The sequence below is a fragment of the Mobula birostris genome, chromosome 23 (assembly GCF_030028105.1).
Source record: "Mobula birostris isolate sMobBir1 chromosome 23, sMobBir1.hap1, whole genome shotgun sequence".
NCBI lineage: Eukaryota > Metazoa > Chordata > Chondrichthyes > Myliobatiformes > Myliobatidae > Mobula > Mobula birostris.
This window is the reverse complement of record NC_092392.1, coordinates 61590480-61607924: the sequence shown is the minus strand read 5'-3', so window position 1 is coordinate 61607924 and position 17445 is coordinate 61590480.

Here is a 17445-nt window from a genome sequence, read left to right as displayed (position 1 = left end):
CAGAAGTAACCTAAGGTGAGAGAAGGTTGGATGAGTCGATCAGGAGGAATTGGAATTCCTTGCGGTGCTCTTCGATGCTTCTCTACACAGACTGTGTGCATGCTCTGACCATCCCAGACCCCAAGGGACATGCTTCAGTAGCTGTGATGTAGAAGGGGTGAGAGATAGGCTTGGTACAGAGTCCAAGCTGTGCACACAGAGTCCGGTCCAGAAAGTTGTCTGCTGTGTTGGAATCCACCAGAGCTGCCTGTGCGCCTAGAGCTGTCAGATTGGAGGAGCACAGAGAGAGTGAGTCAGGCTATGGTGCTGGAAGGAGTGGCGGGCGGGAGATTACCAGATAAAAGGCCCATCGTCTCTACCTGGTGGTGCCATTTCCCAGATGCAGTGGACATTGATGCATGGGTAATTGGCGACCCTGCAGTAAGTCCACCGACACTCGCGCTCTTGGAAGGTTAAACGATTTCTCCATAATTGCATGGGTTCTGGAGGAGTTGATGATGCGGGTCTTGCAGCCTGAAATGGTTCTAGGAGCAGAACCGTTCTGGCCGAGGATCTGGAGGATCATTCTATAAGACGCTTGTCAACACGTAGGGTCAGAGTGATGAGGCTCTCGGTGGGCATCTCCTGGGTAAACAGCTCGTCTTTCGAGCGCTCTGAGAGGCTATGATGGTAATGGGACAGCAGCACTTCTACCACCAGGGTCCTGAATTCCACATTTGTAATATCTTCTCAGTCTTGGCAGTGTGTGCACTTACTTGCCAACTCTTCCAGATCATTGTCTATTCTAGGCCAGTAGCCAAAGTTAAGTGCTATAACTTTCATGTTAATATATTCCTAAATAGTCCAAGTAAGGTTCTTCTGTTAATCAGCTTCATAATTTTTGGCTGTAATTATCTTGCGATATCCTCTTTCTCATAATATCTGAAATAAAGAGGCTTTATATTCTTATCCAAACATATGTCAGAATTAGTGCAGACACTTAAAGTATATTTGTATGTTGTACTTTGCTGCGAGGTTGCCCAGGCACTTAGAATTACCTGTATGTCATCATTGTTATTAGTGAGCATGACAAGGAACTTCTCAAATCTAAAGACAGGATTAAAAAGATTCGAAGATTATGGGCTCAGAGCATGCTGCAACAAGTGTGAATTGTTGTGCAAGTTTTCACAAGTGTGCTGAGAAAAGTCAAACAGAGGTAGATGCCCCCAAAGCCAAGGGACGAGTCACAGTTGTGGTCCTTCTTGGGAATTGTCGAGTAGTATAACAGGCTGTTGTGCTCCACTCCTTGACCTCACCACTACAGATCAGGAGGAAATGGCAATGGATAAAGCGGTGTGAGGTGACTTTTCAAAAGTCAGATACTGTACTCACACATTATGATCCACATCATCCAGGGAAGCTTCTCTGTGACATCTAACCTTGTGGTATAGATGCGGTCATGTCACATGTTATGAGTCAAGGACATGAACAATCCAGTGCCTTTGCATCACGTTCCCTTACCACTGCAGAGAAAAATTATCCACAAATTGACAGAGAGGTCTTGAGTCCTGTTTGGGAGTTTACCCTGGTTACTGATTATCAATCATCAGGGTTCATTTTCAGCACAGAGTGGGGTTTTACTAATGGCAGTGGCACGAATGCAGAGATGGGCGCTGTTACTTGGTGGACACAAATACAAGTTCAAATTCAACAACAGCTAATCATGGAAATACTGATGGATTATCCTTGTCCAGGCTGACTAGGGGGGATGCCATACTAGATCTAGTACTAGGTAACGAACCGGGTCAGGTCACAGATCCCTCAATGGGTGAGCATCTGGGGGACAGTGATCACCGCTCCCTGGCCTTTAACATTATCATGGAAAAGGATAGAATCAGAGAGGACAGGAAAATTTTTAATTGGGGAAGGGCAAATTATGAGGCTATAAGGCTAGAACTTGCGGGTGTGAATTGGGATGAAGTTTTTGCAGGGAAATGTACTATGGACATGTGGTCGATGTTTAGGGATCTCTTGCAGGATGTTACGGATAAATTTGTCCAGGTGAGGAAGATAAAGAATGGTAGGGTGAAGGAACCATGGGTGACAGGTGAGGTGGAAAATCTCGTCAGGTGGAAGAAGGCGGCGTACATGAGGTTTAGGAAGAAAGGATCAGATGGGTCTATTGAGGAATATAGGGTAGCAAGAAAGGAGTTTAAGAAGGGGCTGAGGAGAGCAAGAAGGGGGCAAGAGAAGGCCTTGGCGAGTAGGGTAAAGGAAAACCCCAAGGCATTCTTCAATTATGTGTAGAACAAAAGGATAACAGGAGTGAAGGTAGGACTGATCAGAGATAAAGGTGGGAAGATGTGCCTGGAGGTGTGGAAGTGAGCGAGGTCCTCAATGAATACTTCTCTTCGGTATTCACCAATGAGAGGGAACTTGTTGATGGTGAGGACAATATGAGTGAGGTTGATGTTCTGGAGCATGTTGATATTAAGGGAGAGGAGGTACTGGAGTTGTTAATTCCATTAGGATGGATAACTCCCCGGGGCCTGACAGAATATACCCAGGTTGCTCCACGAGGAGAGGCAAGAGATTGCTGAGCCTCTGGCTAAGATCTTTATGTCCTCGTTGTCCACGGGAATGGTACCGGAGGATTGGAGGGAGGTGAATGTTGTCCCCTTGTTCAAAAAAGGTAGGAGGGATAGTCCGGGTAATTATAGACCAGTGAGCCTTACGTCTGTGGTGGGAAAGCTGTTGGAAAAGATTCTTAGAGATAGGATCTATAGGCATTTAGAGAATCATGGTCTGATCAGGGACAGTCAGCATGGCTTTGTGAAGGGCAGATCGTGTCTAACAAGCCTGATAGAGTTCTTTGAGGACGTGACCAGGCATATAGATGAGGGTAGTGCAGTGGATGTGATCTACATGGATATGTGATCTAAGGCATATGACAAGGTTCCACACAGTAGGCTTATTTAGAAAGTCAGAAGGCATGGGATCCAGGGAAGTTTGACCAGGTGGATTCAGAATTGGCTTGCCTGCAGAAAGCAGAGGGTCGTGGTGGAGGGAGTATATTTGGATTGGAGGGTTGTGACGAGTGGTGTCCCACAAGAATCTGTTCTGGGACCTCTATTTTTCGTGATTTTCATTAACAACCTGGATGTGGGGGTAGAAGGGGGGTGTTGGCAAGTTTATGGTGACACAAAGGTTGGTGGTGTTGTGGATAGTGTAGAGGATTGTTGAAGATTGCAGCGAGACATTGATAGGATGCAGAAGTGGGCTGAGAAGTGACAGATGGAGTTCAACCCAGAGAAGTGTGAGGTGGTACACTTTGGAAGGACAAACTCCAAGGCAGAGTACAAAGTAACTGGCAGGATACTTTGTAGTGTGGAAGAGTAGAAGGATCTGGGGGTACATGTCCACAGATCCCTGAAAGTTGCCTCACAGGTAGATAGGGTAGTTAAGAAAGCTTATAGGGTAACACACATAAAAGTTGCTGGTGAACGCAGCAGGCCAGGCAGCATCTCTAGGAAGAGGTGCAGTCGACGTTTCAGGTGAGACCCTTCGTCAGGACTAACTGAAGGAAGAGTGAGTAAGGGATTTGAAAGTTGGAGGGGGAGGGGGAAGATCCAAAATGATAGGAGAAGGCAGGAGGGGGAGGGATGGAGCCAAGAGCTGGGCAGGTGATAGGCAAAAGGGATACGAGAGGATCATGGGACAGGAGGTCCGGGAAGAAAGACAAGGAGGGGGGTGGGGACCCAGAGGATGGGCAAGGGGTATATTCAGAGGGACAGAGGGAGAAAAAGGAGAGTGAGAGAAAGAATGTGTGTATAAAAATAAGTAACAGATGGGGTACGAGAGGGAGGTGGGGCCTAGCGGAAGTTAGAGAAGTCGATGTTCATGCCATCAGGTTGGAGGCTACCCAGACGGAATATAAGGTGTTGTTCCTCCAACCTGAGTATGGCTTCATCTTTACAGTAGAGGAGGCCGTGGATAGACATGTCAGAATGGGAATGGGATGTGGAATTAAAATGTGTGGCCACTGGGAGATCCTGCTTTCTCTGGCGGACAGAGCGTAGGTGTTCAGCAAAGCAGTCTCCCAGTCTGCGTCGGGTCTCGCCAATATATAAAAGGTCACATCGGGAGCACCGGACGCAGTATATCACCCCAGCCGACTCACAGGTGAAGTGTTGCCTCACCTGGAAGGACTGTTTGGGGCCCTGAATGGTGGTAAGGGAGGAAGTGTAAGGGCATGTGTAGCACTTGTTCTGCTTACACGGATAAGTGCCAGGAGGGAGATCAGTGGGGAGGGATGGGGGGGACGAATGGACAAGGGAGTTGCGTAGGGAGTGATCCCTGCGGAATGCGGGGGGGGAGGGAAAGATGTGCTTAGTGGTGGGATCCCGTTGGAGGTGGCGGAAGTTATGGAGAATAATATGTTGGACCCGGAGGCTGGTGGGCTGGTAGGTGAGGACCAGGGGAACCCTATTCCTAGTGGGGTGGCGGGAGGATGGAGTGAGAGCAGATGTACGTGAAATGGGGGAGGTGCGTTTAAGAGCAGAGTTGATAGTGGAGGAAGGGAAGCCCCTTTCTTTAAAAAAGGAAGACATCTTCCTCGTCCTAGAATGAAAAGCCTCATCCTGAGAGCAGATGCGGCGGAGACGGAGGAATTGCGAGAAGGGGATGGCGTTTTTGCAAGAGACAGGGTGAGAAGAGGAATAGTCCAGATAGCTGTGAGAGTCAGTTCCACAGCCTCCTCTACTGTAAAGATGAAGCTACACTCAGGTTGGAGGAACAACACCTTATATTCCATCTGGGTAGCCTCCAACCTGATGGCATGAACATCGACTTCTCTAACTTCCGCTAATGCCCCACCTCCCCCTCGTACCCCATCTGTTACTTATTTTTATACACACATTCTTTCTCTCACTCTCCTTTTTCTCCCTCTGTCCCTCTGAATATACCCCTTGCCCATCCTCTGGGTCCCCACCCCCCTCTTTGTCTTTCTTCCCGGACCTCCTGTCCCATGATCCTCTCGTATCCCTTTTGCCTATCACCTGCCCAGCTCTTGGCTCCATCCCTACCCCTCCTGTCTTCTCCTATCATTTTGGATCTCCCCCTCCCCGTCCAACTTTCAAATCCTTTACTCACTCTTCCTTCAGTTAGTCCTGACGAAGGGTCTTGGCCTGAAACGTCGACTGCACCTCTTCCTAGAGATGCTGCCTGGCCTGCTGCGTTCACCAGCAACTTTTATGTGTGTTGCTTGAATTTCCAGCATCTGCAGAATTCCTGTTGTTTAAAGTTTATGGGGTGTTAGCTTTCATAAGTCGAGGGGTGGAGTTTAAGAGTCGCGAGGTAATGATGCAGCTCTATAAAACTCTGGTTAGGCCACACTTGGGGTATTGTGTCCAGTTCTGGTCACCTCACTATAGGAAGGATGTGGAAGCATTGGAAAGGGTACAGAGGAGATTTACCAGGATGCGGCCTGGTTTAGAAAGTATGCATTATGATCAGAGATTAAGGGAGCTAGGGCTTTAGTCTTTGGAGAGAAGGAAGGTGAGAAGAGTTATGATAGAGGTGTATAAGATATTAAGAGGAATAGATAGAGTGGACAGCCAGCACTCTTTCTCAGGGCACCACTGCTCAATACAATAAATCCTTTTGATTTGAAAACACACACACACACACACACACACACACACACACACACACACACACACACACACACACACACACACACACACACAGTTTGTAGGAAGTATGTGAATGGCAAATATTATGCCACCATGTCATATGTGAGTGCCTCACTAAAGAAGAAACTAAACTGACTTGACTTTATTTCCTACATCCTTCACATACATGAGGAATAAAAATCTTTATATTACATCCCTGTCTGAATGTACAATGTGCAATTTATAGTAATTTGTAATAAATAGTATGTTCAACTGAACAGTCAATATGGCATAAAAATACAATTGTATCAGCGTGAGTTAATCAGTCTGATGGCCTGGTGAAAGAAGTTGTTCCGGGCCTGTGGGTCCTGGCTTTTATGCTGCGGTACCATTTCCCGGATGGTAACCTCTGGAACAGTTTGTGGTTGGGGTGACTTCGGTCCCCAATGATCCTTCGGGCCCTTTTTACACACCTGTCTCTGTAAATATCCTGAATAGTGGGAAGTTCACAGCTCCAGATGCGCTGGGCTGTCTGTACCACTCTCTGCAGAGTTCTGCGATTGAGGGAAGTACAGTTCCCATACCAGGCAGTGATGCAGCCAGTCAGGATGCTCTCAGTTGTGCCCCTGTAGAAAGTCCTTAGGATTTGGGGACTCGTGCCAAACTTCTTCAACCATCTGAGGTGAAAGAGGCATTGTTGTGCTTTTTTCACCACACAGCCGGTATGTACAGACGACGTGAGATCCTCAGTGATGTGTATACTGAAGAACTTAAAACTGTTCACCCTCTCAATCCCAGATCCATTGATGTCAATAGGGGTTAGCCTGTAGTCCACAACCAGCTCCTTTGTTTTTACAACGTTGAGGGAGAGGTTGTTTTCTTGACACCACTGTGTCAGGGTGATGAATTCTTCTCTGTAGGCTGCCTTGTTATTAGAGATAAGGCCAATCAATGTAGCATTGTCAGCAAATTTAATTAGCAGTCTGGAGCTGTGGGTGGTGACACAGTCATGGGTATACAGAGAGTAAAGGAGGGGGGCTTAGGACACAGCCCTGAGGGCCTCCTGTGTTGAGAGTCAGTAGGGCAGAGGTGAGGGAGCCCACTTTAACCATCACAAGGCAGCTGCGCAAGGCAGGGTGAAGGCCAAGGTCTCTGTGCTTCTTGTCGAGCCTGGAGGGAATTATGGTGTTGAATACTGAATATAGTCCAAGAACAGCATTCTCACATAAGCAACCCTCTTCTCCAGGTACGTAAGGACGGTGTGTACACACATTATCCCTGGGCTCCTGTGTTTTTCTTTGGATTAGTTTTTGGAGTTACAAAACATAACGATATCCCCCTGAACACTTTCTGAATCCAACTCAAGTCCAAGCCTTTGGCTGACAATGACCCTTTTATTCATATTCCTCACTTCTGAGTGATGTGAGGTTATTGAGGAGTTATACAGCAATCCTCTGTGAAGTGAAGCAGGGATCATTGGTCAAGTGATAATGACTGGATTCAGAATTGATTTGATCATGGAAGACCATGATGAACGGCTGTTATTCTGGCTGGTGGTTTATGCAAGGACCTTCTTTGTGTATGATCTGGATGGAAACGTAGGAGAGCTGATTAGTAAATTTGTAGATGACACAAAGATTGTTGGAGTTGTGGGTAGTGAGGGAAGATATCAAAGGATTCAGCAGGCAATATGGTCAGTGAAATGACAGATGGAGTTAAAGAGTAATATGTTTCACTTTGGGAGGTCAAATGTAGGAGGAAAGTATACAGTGAAAGGTAAGACCCTTAGGAGCAAGGATATACCTGTCTACACAGATAGATAGGCATCTGTTAGTCTTGTGAGACCATGGATTTGTGCCTTGGAAGGTTTCCAGGGTGCAGGCCTAGGCAAGGTTGTATGGAAGACCAGCAGTTGCCCATGCTGCAAGTCTCCCCTCTCCACGCCACCGATGTTGTCCAAGGGAAGGGCACTAGGGCCGATACAGCTTGGCACCAGTGTCGTCGCAGAGCAATGTGTGGTTAAGTGCCTTGCTCAAGGACACACATGCTGCCTCAGCTGAGGCTCGAACTCACGACCTTCAGATCACTAGACCGACGCCTTAACCACTTGGCCACGCGCCAACAGATAGGTAGGATGATAAAGCAGCAAAATTATGTACGATTCATCAGTCGAGTGTTGAGCAAAGAAGTCAAGAGGACATGCTACAGCTGTATAAAGCTTTAGTTGAGCTGCGTTTAGAGTATTTTGTGCCATTCTGTTTGCCACATTAGCAGAAGGATGTGCAGGATTTGGAGAAGGCAGAGAAATCCTGCATGGTTGCTGGATTAGAGAGGTTGAACAAACTTGGATAGTTTTCTCTGGAACTTTGGGTGACCTGATGCAAGTCTATAAAATTATGAGATGCACAGACAGAGTAGATATTAAGAGTGATTTTCTGAGAATAGAAAACTCAAATACTAGAGGGCAGAGCTTTAAGGCAGGGTGGAAAGTTTAAAGGAGAATTAAAGGGAAGATTTTTACACACAGAGTGGTAAATGCTTGGAAATTGTTGCCAGAGGAGATGGTGGAAGCAGATATGACAGTAATATCAGAGGTATTTAGACACATGAACATTTAGACAGGAACGTGGTAGAGCTAGCTGACTCTCTTAGGGAACAGTGAGAGCTTAGACTTAGCCAGATCTTTCACAGGCACAATCTTCCCCAGTATAGATTTTAAAGATCTTTTCAGAGCTTAGCTTTATTTGTCACATGTACATTGAAACAACTCGGCAAGACTTGTGCTGGGCAGCCCACAAGTATCGCCACACTCCTGGTGCCAGTATAGCCTGCTCACTACTTACCAACTCTAACTGTGGGATGGAATGTGGGAAGAACCTACACAGTCACGGGGATTCTTACTCCTTACAGACAGTGGCACGTATCGAATCCCAGTTTTACAGCTGCTGCTGGAATAGTGTTACAATGAAAACTTCTTCAGCAGGTCGACTGGAATTGAAATTGGTTTATTATTGTCACATACCGAGAGACAGTGAAAAGTTGGTCTTGCAGACTGTTCATACAGATCCAATCATCACAGTGTGTTGCCGTAGAAGAAGACAAAACAATAACAGAATGCAGAATAAAGTGTAACAGCTACAGAGAAAGTGCAGTGCAGATAAACAATAAGGTGCAAGATCATACAAGGTAGATGGTGAGGCCAAGAGTCCAACTTATCAACCTACCTAATTATTCAATAGCCTTATGACAGCAAGGTTGACGCTATCCTTGAGCCTTGTGGCAGATGCTTTCGGGTTTCTGCCCTGTGGAAGTAAGAAGAAGAGAGGTGGGGTTTTTGACTGCACTGGCTGCTTTACTGTGAGTTTATGGAGAGTAGGTTGGTTTCCATGATGCATTGAGCAGTGTCCACAGCTCTCTGCAATTCTTGCCTCAAGAAGGCAGCATCCGTCACTGAGGACCCCCACCACTCAGGGCATGCCCACTTCTCACTACCACCATCACAGAGGAGGTACAGGAGCCTGAAGACACACACTCAATGATTTAGAAACAGTTTCTTCTTCTCTGTCATCTGATTTCTGAGTGGTCCACAAACCAATGAACACTATATTATTCCTTTTTTTTTGCTCTATTTATTTATTTCCTTAATTTATAGTACACTTTGTAATTTTATGCCTTTGTATTGAACTCAGTGATAATAAATCTAATTTCTCTGGACCATGCAGAGTCAGATGGGATTAATTTAAATTGACATCATGGTAGGAACAGATACTGTGTGCTGAAGGGCCTGTTCCTGTCCTGTGTTCTATAGACTAGAGGAAAACCTGCATCAATTCACAGGAAACATGCATCACATGGCAGAGGAACACGACATGAATCAGCAAAGGGGACCTGGACCACTTTACCACATAATGCTCAGGTCCTCTGTTGAGAGATGCAGGTTTCCTCCAACATGATGTGTGGTTTCTCCAGAATTAAACAGTTTTTCTTTCAGGGGATGCATCATCCCTTGATCAAATGTTGTAGGTCTCCTTCACAATCATCTCTGTGATACAAGCTTCCCCCAGTGGGATGCAGGGCTGTTGTTCAATTGATGTAGGGTTCCCCTGCCACGTGGTGCCTGGTTCCTCTGTCACATGATGAAGAATTCCACTGTCAAGTCACGCACTGCAATTTCCACATGATCCACCGTTGCTCTGCCAAGCTCTGCAGGAATCATTTCAATGGGATTCATCCATTGAGTGGTACAAGTTTCCTCAGCTGGCTGATGTAGGTATTCTCTGGAATGATGTAGGAATCCTCCGGATTACTGTATTATTCCTTTGCTGAATAATGCAGTAACACTGTGTGTGTCTCACGACTCTTTGCTGGACATTTCCTTTGCCAACTAATGCAGTGTTCCTCCAATGGCAGGAATCTTCTGCAGGTTTTGCACATCGTGTAATGCTCCTTTCCCCTGCTGGGTGCCACCGTGTTCTCCTACGACGATGTTCGCACCCCTGCTGAGTGGCACAGGGTTCCTCTGCAGAGTTTCTTGGCTGAATGAGACAACATTTCTCTGCTGAATTATGCATGGTCCCAATTTTCCTCTGTTGACTGATGATGCAGGTTTCTTCCATGGGGTGTCAAATGACCCTCTGCTACACGATCAAGTGATCCCAGTTCCTCTGGTTTGATGAGGAATTCCTGCGATTCAGGTTTCTAGTGGACTGTTGTACAGTTCCTCCCCTGAGTGATGCAAAGTACCTCTGCAGTGGTGCAGGGTTCCATTGCTGAGTAATGCTTCCCTTCGTGAGTGGCATAGACTCTGGAGTAAAGCAGAGCTCTTCAATCAAATGATACAAACTTCCCCTGTTGAGTGATGCCTGTTTCTTTATCTGATTGCATTAACGAGTCTTTCTTTTCCTTGAGACCTGGTGCTGGATTCCTTAAGCTCAGAGGCAATAGTCACAGACTGCTCGAGCATCTGTTTGGGCCTCTGCTGAGCTAGAGCTTCCCTCTCTCTATTTCCTGTCGGACCCTGAATAGACAGAGTCGGGACTCGCACAGTCCCATTGGCTAGAACTGGCCTTTCTGTTTTTGAGGACTGGACTAGATCTCCAGAAGGTCTGAGGTTTCCTTGCACTGAAGGTTCCCCCCTTACTGGTTGTTTGTTATGGGAGAGTCTGGGTGTTGGAACATCATGCCACAAACAAACCCTTTTACAATGACTGGACCAAGCAATGATTCTCCCCTCCCTCCAATCCACGGATGGGTTATGCTGGGACAGCCAAGGGTAGCCAAGGATCAGGGGTATGAGTGAAGAGTCAATAATGTAGAAACTAATGTCTTCCACATGATCTCTTATCCTCATCTGCAAAACCACAGTCTGTTGCTGGATCTGCCCGTAACCGAATGGTTGGTCGTCCAAGACAGTTGTGGGACAAGGATTGGCTCAACTCTCACAAACTGACAGGTGGTTTCTAAATTCAGAAAATTACCCTCTGCCTCAGAGTCCACAAAAGCGTTCACCTGCCTGAAGTTCTTACCCCAGGTGAGCTCTGCCTTCAGCACAAAACCAGAATCTGTGGGATTGGGCACAGTGGTTGGTTCTGTCACAGTCCTCCAACATTGGATGGTCATAGCAGTTCTCCAGGTAGCTGCAGCAATGAACATTCGACCCACAGGTGACCTGCAGTAAAAGCAGCAACCTTGACTCCAACACCGGGGCCTCTCATTGGTGGAGAGTTTGGTGCCACCGACCAGCATGGGTTCGACTGGATCTTGAGCAGGCAAAAGGCTGGTCATGGTCCAGGGTTGGGGAGTGGAACAGCAATGTGTAGGGACTGTGCTCACACTGGCTCTCGTCGATCTCCTAAAGCGGTCCCGCTTTCTCTCTGTCAGACAATTATCAAGATGGATGGACTGGTTGACCAGAACCACTAACTTCACTGCTGGCTCTCCCAAGGCGAGGGACTCCTTCAGTTTGTCTCAGGATCTGTGGCGGTATAGAGTGGCCAAGGCTCCCTATTCCAATCACTCTCCTGGGGCAAGGTCCGAAATTTGATGGCTTAGTTGGCCTCTGACCATCTCCCTCAACCCCCCCCCCCCACCCTCTGTTGAAATTTCATCAGGCAGTCTGAAGCTCAGCTGGCTTCGGTAGGTTGATGAAACACCTTCCTCATGGCAACCGTGAATTCCTCCAATTCCGAGCGAATCTCTGACCTACATTCCCAATGCATGGTGACCCAAGCAAGCACTATTACGGTCAGAAGAAAACACCTTTCTGTGCTCCGAAGGGAACCGGGATGGCTGGAGTTCAAATACTAATCAGCATTGGACAAGGATGCCGTAGCAAGAACCCGGGTCACCATCGAAATTCTCCGGGGTTGGAAGATGGACTGGCTCCACAGAACAACTGACAGCAACTTTGGCCTCCTCCCTGTAATAGATGGCACATAGCAACCTGGATGTCTATCTCCAGGCTCTGTCTTGAAACTTTCTCGCTGTGGCTGGCCACAGCTGATGAAAGACTCTGATATCCCACTGCTTCCATGTTGGCTCAATCATACTGTGACAAGAAACCTTGACGAGGGTGGTTTGGACCCAACTTCTGGGGTATCTGAAGCAAGGTTTAAGGCATGGTATCAAACAAAACAGATGCTAGACGATATTACTGGCAGGCTTATGATTGAGTACTGAACCACAGTTCAGGTGTACCTTAAATACTCAATTCAAAACATGATTACCAATTAGCGGGACCATCCTGGACCCATAAAGGGGCCGCACCAGCTATCCATACTCCAGGGGTTGGAGCATCTAAATCCCGGAAGCTGGCACGGTTAAAATCAACTCGAAAGATCTTTTGCACACTGGTTGTTTGTCAGTTTTCTGTTTATGTAATTTTCATTAATTCAAAATTATTTCTTTATTTTCGTGTAAATGCCAGCAAGAAAATGAATCTCAGGGTTCTATATGGCAACATATACATACTTTTACTTTGACTTTGCTGAGTATTTCCAGCATTTTGTGTTACTATTCCGAGTCCTCCACGTTCAATCTGTCTAACATAATGCACAACTGTAGCAAAACTTTCCTACTTTCTTCCTTCATCTCCAACTTCATCTCCTGAATAATATTAGCCGACATTCCACTGGTCTAATTACCTGCTGTACGTGCCTCTAACTTCCCCACCTCGAGTCAGAGGAGCCCCTGTCTCTCCTACAGAGTGTGACTGCAGTACAACTCAATATTTCTGAAGGAGGGACTAAAAGAACAAAGAGCTAGGAAGAACTTGTAATTGGCAATGCCTGTACCAAGAGAATCCTGAGAAATTCAGTGGCAAGACATCCGTTCGATTCCCTGCTGGCAGCCAGCCATCTGACAGGATAGGTATGGGAAGCAGAAAGGGGGAAGGCTGACACCTACAGCAGAGGTTTTGGATAGAAGGTCAGGGTGGAGATCATCCATGCTGGAATTCTCATTCCAGTCTGCCCTCAAAAACTTTGCCTCCAACTTTCACCCTACCCTCAAATTCACTTGGTCCATCTCTGACACCTCTCTCCCCTTTCTCAATCTCTCTGTTTTCATCTCTGGAGACAGACTGTCTACTAATATCTTTTAGAAACCCACTGACTCTCACAGCTATCTTGAGTATACCTCTTCCCACACGGTCAATTGTAAAAATGCTATTCCTTTTTCTTAGTTCCTCCATCTTCACTGCATCTGTTCCCAGGGTGAGGCTTTCCATTCAAGAACATCTGAGATGTTCTTCTTCTTCTTCAAAGAAGGGGCTTCCCTTCCTCTACCATTGATGCTGCCATCACCCGTATCTCCTCCATTTTCCTGCCCATCTCACCCCATCTTCCTACCACCACAACAGGGATAGAGTCCCTATTGTCCATTCCTACTCCCCAAGAGCCTCCGTATCCAGCACATTATCCTCTGTAACTTTGGCCATCTTCAATGGCTTCCTACCACAGAACTCATCTTTACCACCCCTCTCAACCTACTCTCTACTTTCTGCAAGGATCGTTCTCTCTGTAACTCTCTTATTTGTTCAGTCCTTCCCACTGACCTTCCTCCTGGCACTTATCCATATGAGTGGGGCAAGTGCTACGCCTGCCCCTTCACCTCCTCCCTCACCATCATTCAGGTCCCCAAACAATCCTACTAGGTGAGGAAACATTTCACCTGCAAGTCTATTAGGGTCATCTCTAGTGTTGCCATTACAGCCTCCTCTATACTGGTAAGACCTGATGTAGATCGAAGGACAGCTGTGTTGAGCACCCTTGCTCCATCGGCAACTGGCAGCATTTCCCGATGGCCAACCATTTTAATTCTACTTCTCAGTCCCTATTCCTATATGTTGGCAAATGGCCTCCTCTACTGCCATGATGAGGCTGTTGTCAGGTTGGAGGAGAAACACTTTATATTCCATCTGGGGAGCCTCCAATCTGATAACGTGAATATTGATTCCTCTAATTTCAGTAATTTCCCCCCTTCCCCTTCTCGATTTTTCCATTCCCCATTCTGACTCCTCTTTTGCCCCTTCTCTTCTCCTTACCCCTCTATCACCTTCACTTGGTGCCTCTCCTTCTTCTCTTTCTCCTATAGTTACCCTAATTCTTCTCTATCAGATTCCTTCTTCAGCCCTTTACCTTTTCCACCTATCACCTCCCACCTTCTCACTTCATTCACCTTCCTCCACCTACCCACCTTCCCCTTTACTTAGCTTCATCTATCACCTTCTAGGTTGTACTCCTCCTCCTCCTCCCCACACCTTCTTCATTCTGAATTCTTCATTCTTCCTTTCCAGTCCTGATGAAGGGTCCCAGCCTGAACCATCGATTGTTTATTTCCCTCCATAGATGCTGCCTAACCTGCTGAGTTCCTCCAGCAGTGTGTGTTGCTCTGTATTTCTGGGAGATGTACTGAGGAAAGAGGAGCTTAAACATCTTGCAGTGATGGGAAAAATTAACGAAAGAAAAGGTCACAGTCATGAGTTACATCAAGGGAAGGACAGGCAAAAGTTTTTAAGAGCTTACCAGAAGTTCTTGGATTGAAGAAAGATGGAAGACCATGATTGCCCATATCATATGACATATAATGCTGATGACTCTGAACTGCAGAATCTCTTGTCCATGCTTAACAAGATGACTACCTGAGCTATCCCTCGAATCCTTTCCTATACATGTGTTTCTCCAAATGTCTTTTAAACATTGTAATGGTAGATGCCTCCACCACATCCTCTTGCAGCTTATTGCATGTACTGACCACCCTCTGGGTGAAGATGCTTCCCCTCCAGTTCCCTTTAAGTTTTTCCCCTCTCACCTTTTTGCCTAGAGATAGCACGGAGTAGGTCTTTCTGGCCCTTCAAGCCATGCCACCCAGGAACCCCCAGAACCCTGATTTAACCCTAACCTATTTACGGGACAACTTCCAATGAATAATTAACCTACCCAGTATGGGAGGAAACCCCAGCACCCGGGCAGAACCCACGCATTCCACAGGAAGGACACACAGAGACTTCCTTGCAGAGGACACCAGGACTGAACTCCAAACTCTGGCGCCCCAAGCTGTAATAGCGTTGCACCAACCACAACACTACTGTGGTGCCACTGTCAACATCTCCTAATTCAAGGTTCCCTTACACTGGGAAAAAGGCTGTGACCATCCACCTTATCTACGCTTCTTGCAAGTGATGGCTGGAAGATCAGGGTACAATAAAAATTACAGAGTGAGGTTTTGATGGGACCTGAAGCTGACTGTACTGAGTGAAGTAGATTTGTAGGAGTATGCTTTCTCAAAGCGATAGGCTCCTTCTGTTTTTGCTGTCCTTCCACTGCTGGGTTTCATGTGCTCTGGGAAATGTGTGCCGGAGACATAAACTTCATTGCAAAATATTTTTATTAATGCCTCCTGAGGATTTAACTGCTTCGATAATTTCCCATTTGGCCACACTGAGTAAAATCACAACTTCAACGTGTTGTGTTCTCATGAGCATCCGAACCACCATCCCTGCTGGTTAAACATCAAAGCTGGACCAAGGGTGACTATAACACCTTAAGACCAGTTGTTAAAGTACTTAAATGCACGCAGCATAAGGAATAAGGTGGATGATCTTGTCGTACAGCTACAGATTGGCAGGTATGATATTGTGACTTGGCTAAAGGATGCATGTCTCTGGGAGCTGAATGTCCAAGGATACACGGTGTATTGGAAGGATAGGAAGGTAGGCAGAGGGGGTGGCGTGACTTTATTGGTAAGAAATGATATCAAATCATTAGAAAGAGGTGACATAGGATCAGAAGGTGCAGAATCTTTATGGATTGAGCTAAGAAATCGCAGGGGTAAAAGGACCCTGATGGCAGTTATATACAGGCCTCCAAACAGCTGCAGTGATGTGGACTACAAATTACAACAGGAAATAGAAAAGGCTTGTCAAAAGGGCAGTGTTATGATAATTGTGGGGGATTTTAACATGCGAGTGGATTGGGAAAATCAGGTCGGCACTGGATCTCAAGAGAGAGAATTTGTAGAATGTCTGCGAGATGGCTTTTTAGAACAGCTTGTTGTTGAGCCCATTAGGGGATCAGCTGTACTGGATTGGGTATTGTGTAATGAACCGGAGGTGATTAGAGAGATTGAGGTGAAGGAACCCTTAGGAGGCAGTGATTGAGTTCACTGTGAAATTTGAAAAAGAGAAGCCGAAATCCAATGTGTCGATATTTCAGTGGAGTAAAGGAAATTACAGTGGCATGAGAGAGGAACTGGCCAAAGTTGACTGGAAAGAGACACTGGCGGGAAAGACGGCAGAGCAGCAGTGGCTGGAGTTTATGCGAGAAGTGAGGAGGATGCAAGACCGGTATATTCCAAAAAAGAAATTTTCGACTGGAAAAAGGATGCAACCGTGGTTGACAAGAGAATTCAAAGCCAAAGTTAAAGCAAAGGAGAGGGCATACAAGGAAGCAAAAATTAGAGGGAAGACAGGATTGCCAAGTTTTTAAAAGCTTACAAAAGGAAACTAAGAAGGTCATTAAGAGGGAAAAGATGAACTATGAAAGGAAGTTGGCAAATAATATCAAAGAGGATACTAAAAGTTTTTTCAAGTATATAAAGAGTAAAAGACAGGTGAGAGTAGATATAGGACCGATAGAAAATGATGCTGGAGAAATTGTAACGGGAGATAAGGAGATGGCGGAGGAACTGAACGAGTATTTTGCATCAGTCTTCACTGAGGAAGACACCAGCAGTATACCGGACACTCAAGGGTGGCAGGGAAGAGAAGAGTGCATAGTCACAATTACGACAGAGAAAGTACTCAGGAAGCTGAATAGTCTAAAGGTAGATAAATCTCCCGGACCAGATGGAATGCACCCTTGTGTTCTGAAGGAAGTAGCTGTGGAGATTGCGGAGGCATTAGCAATGATCTTTCAAAAGTCGATAAATTCTGGCATGGTTCCGGAGGACTGGAAGATTGAAAATGTCACTCCGCTATTACAGAAAGGGGCAAGGAAGCAAAAAGGAAATTATAGACCTGTTAGCTTGACATCGGTGATTGTCAAGAATGAGGTTACAGAGTACCTGGAGGGATATGACAAGATAGGCAGAACTCAGCATGGTTTCCTTAAAGGAAAATCCTGCCTGACAAACCTATTACAATTTTTTGAGGAAATTACCAGTAGGCTAGACAAGGGAGATGCAGTGGATGTTGTATATTTGGATTTTCAGAAGGCCTTTGACAAGGTGCCACACATGAGGCTGCTTAACAAGGTAAGAACCCATGGAATTACAGGAAAGTTACATACGTGGATAG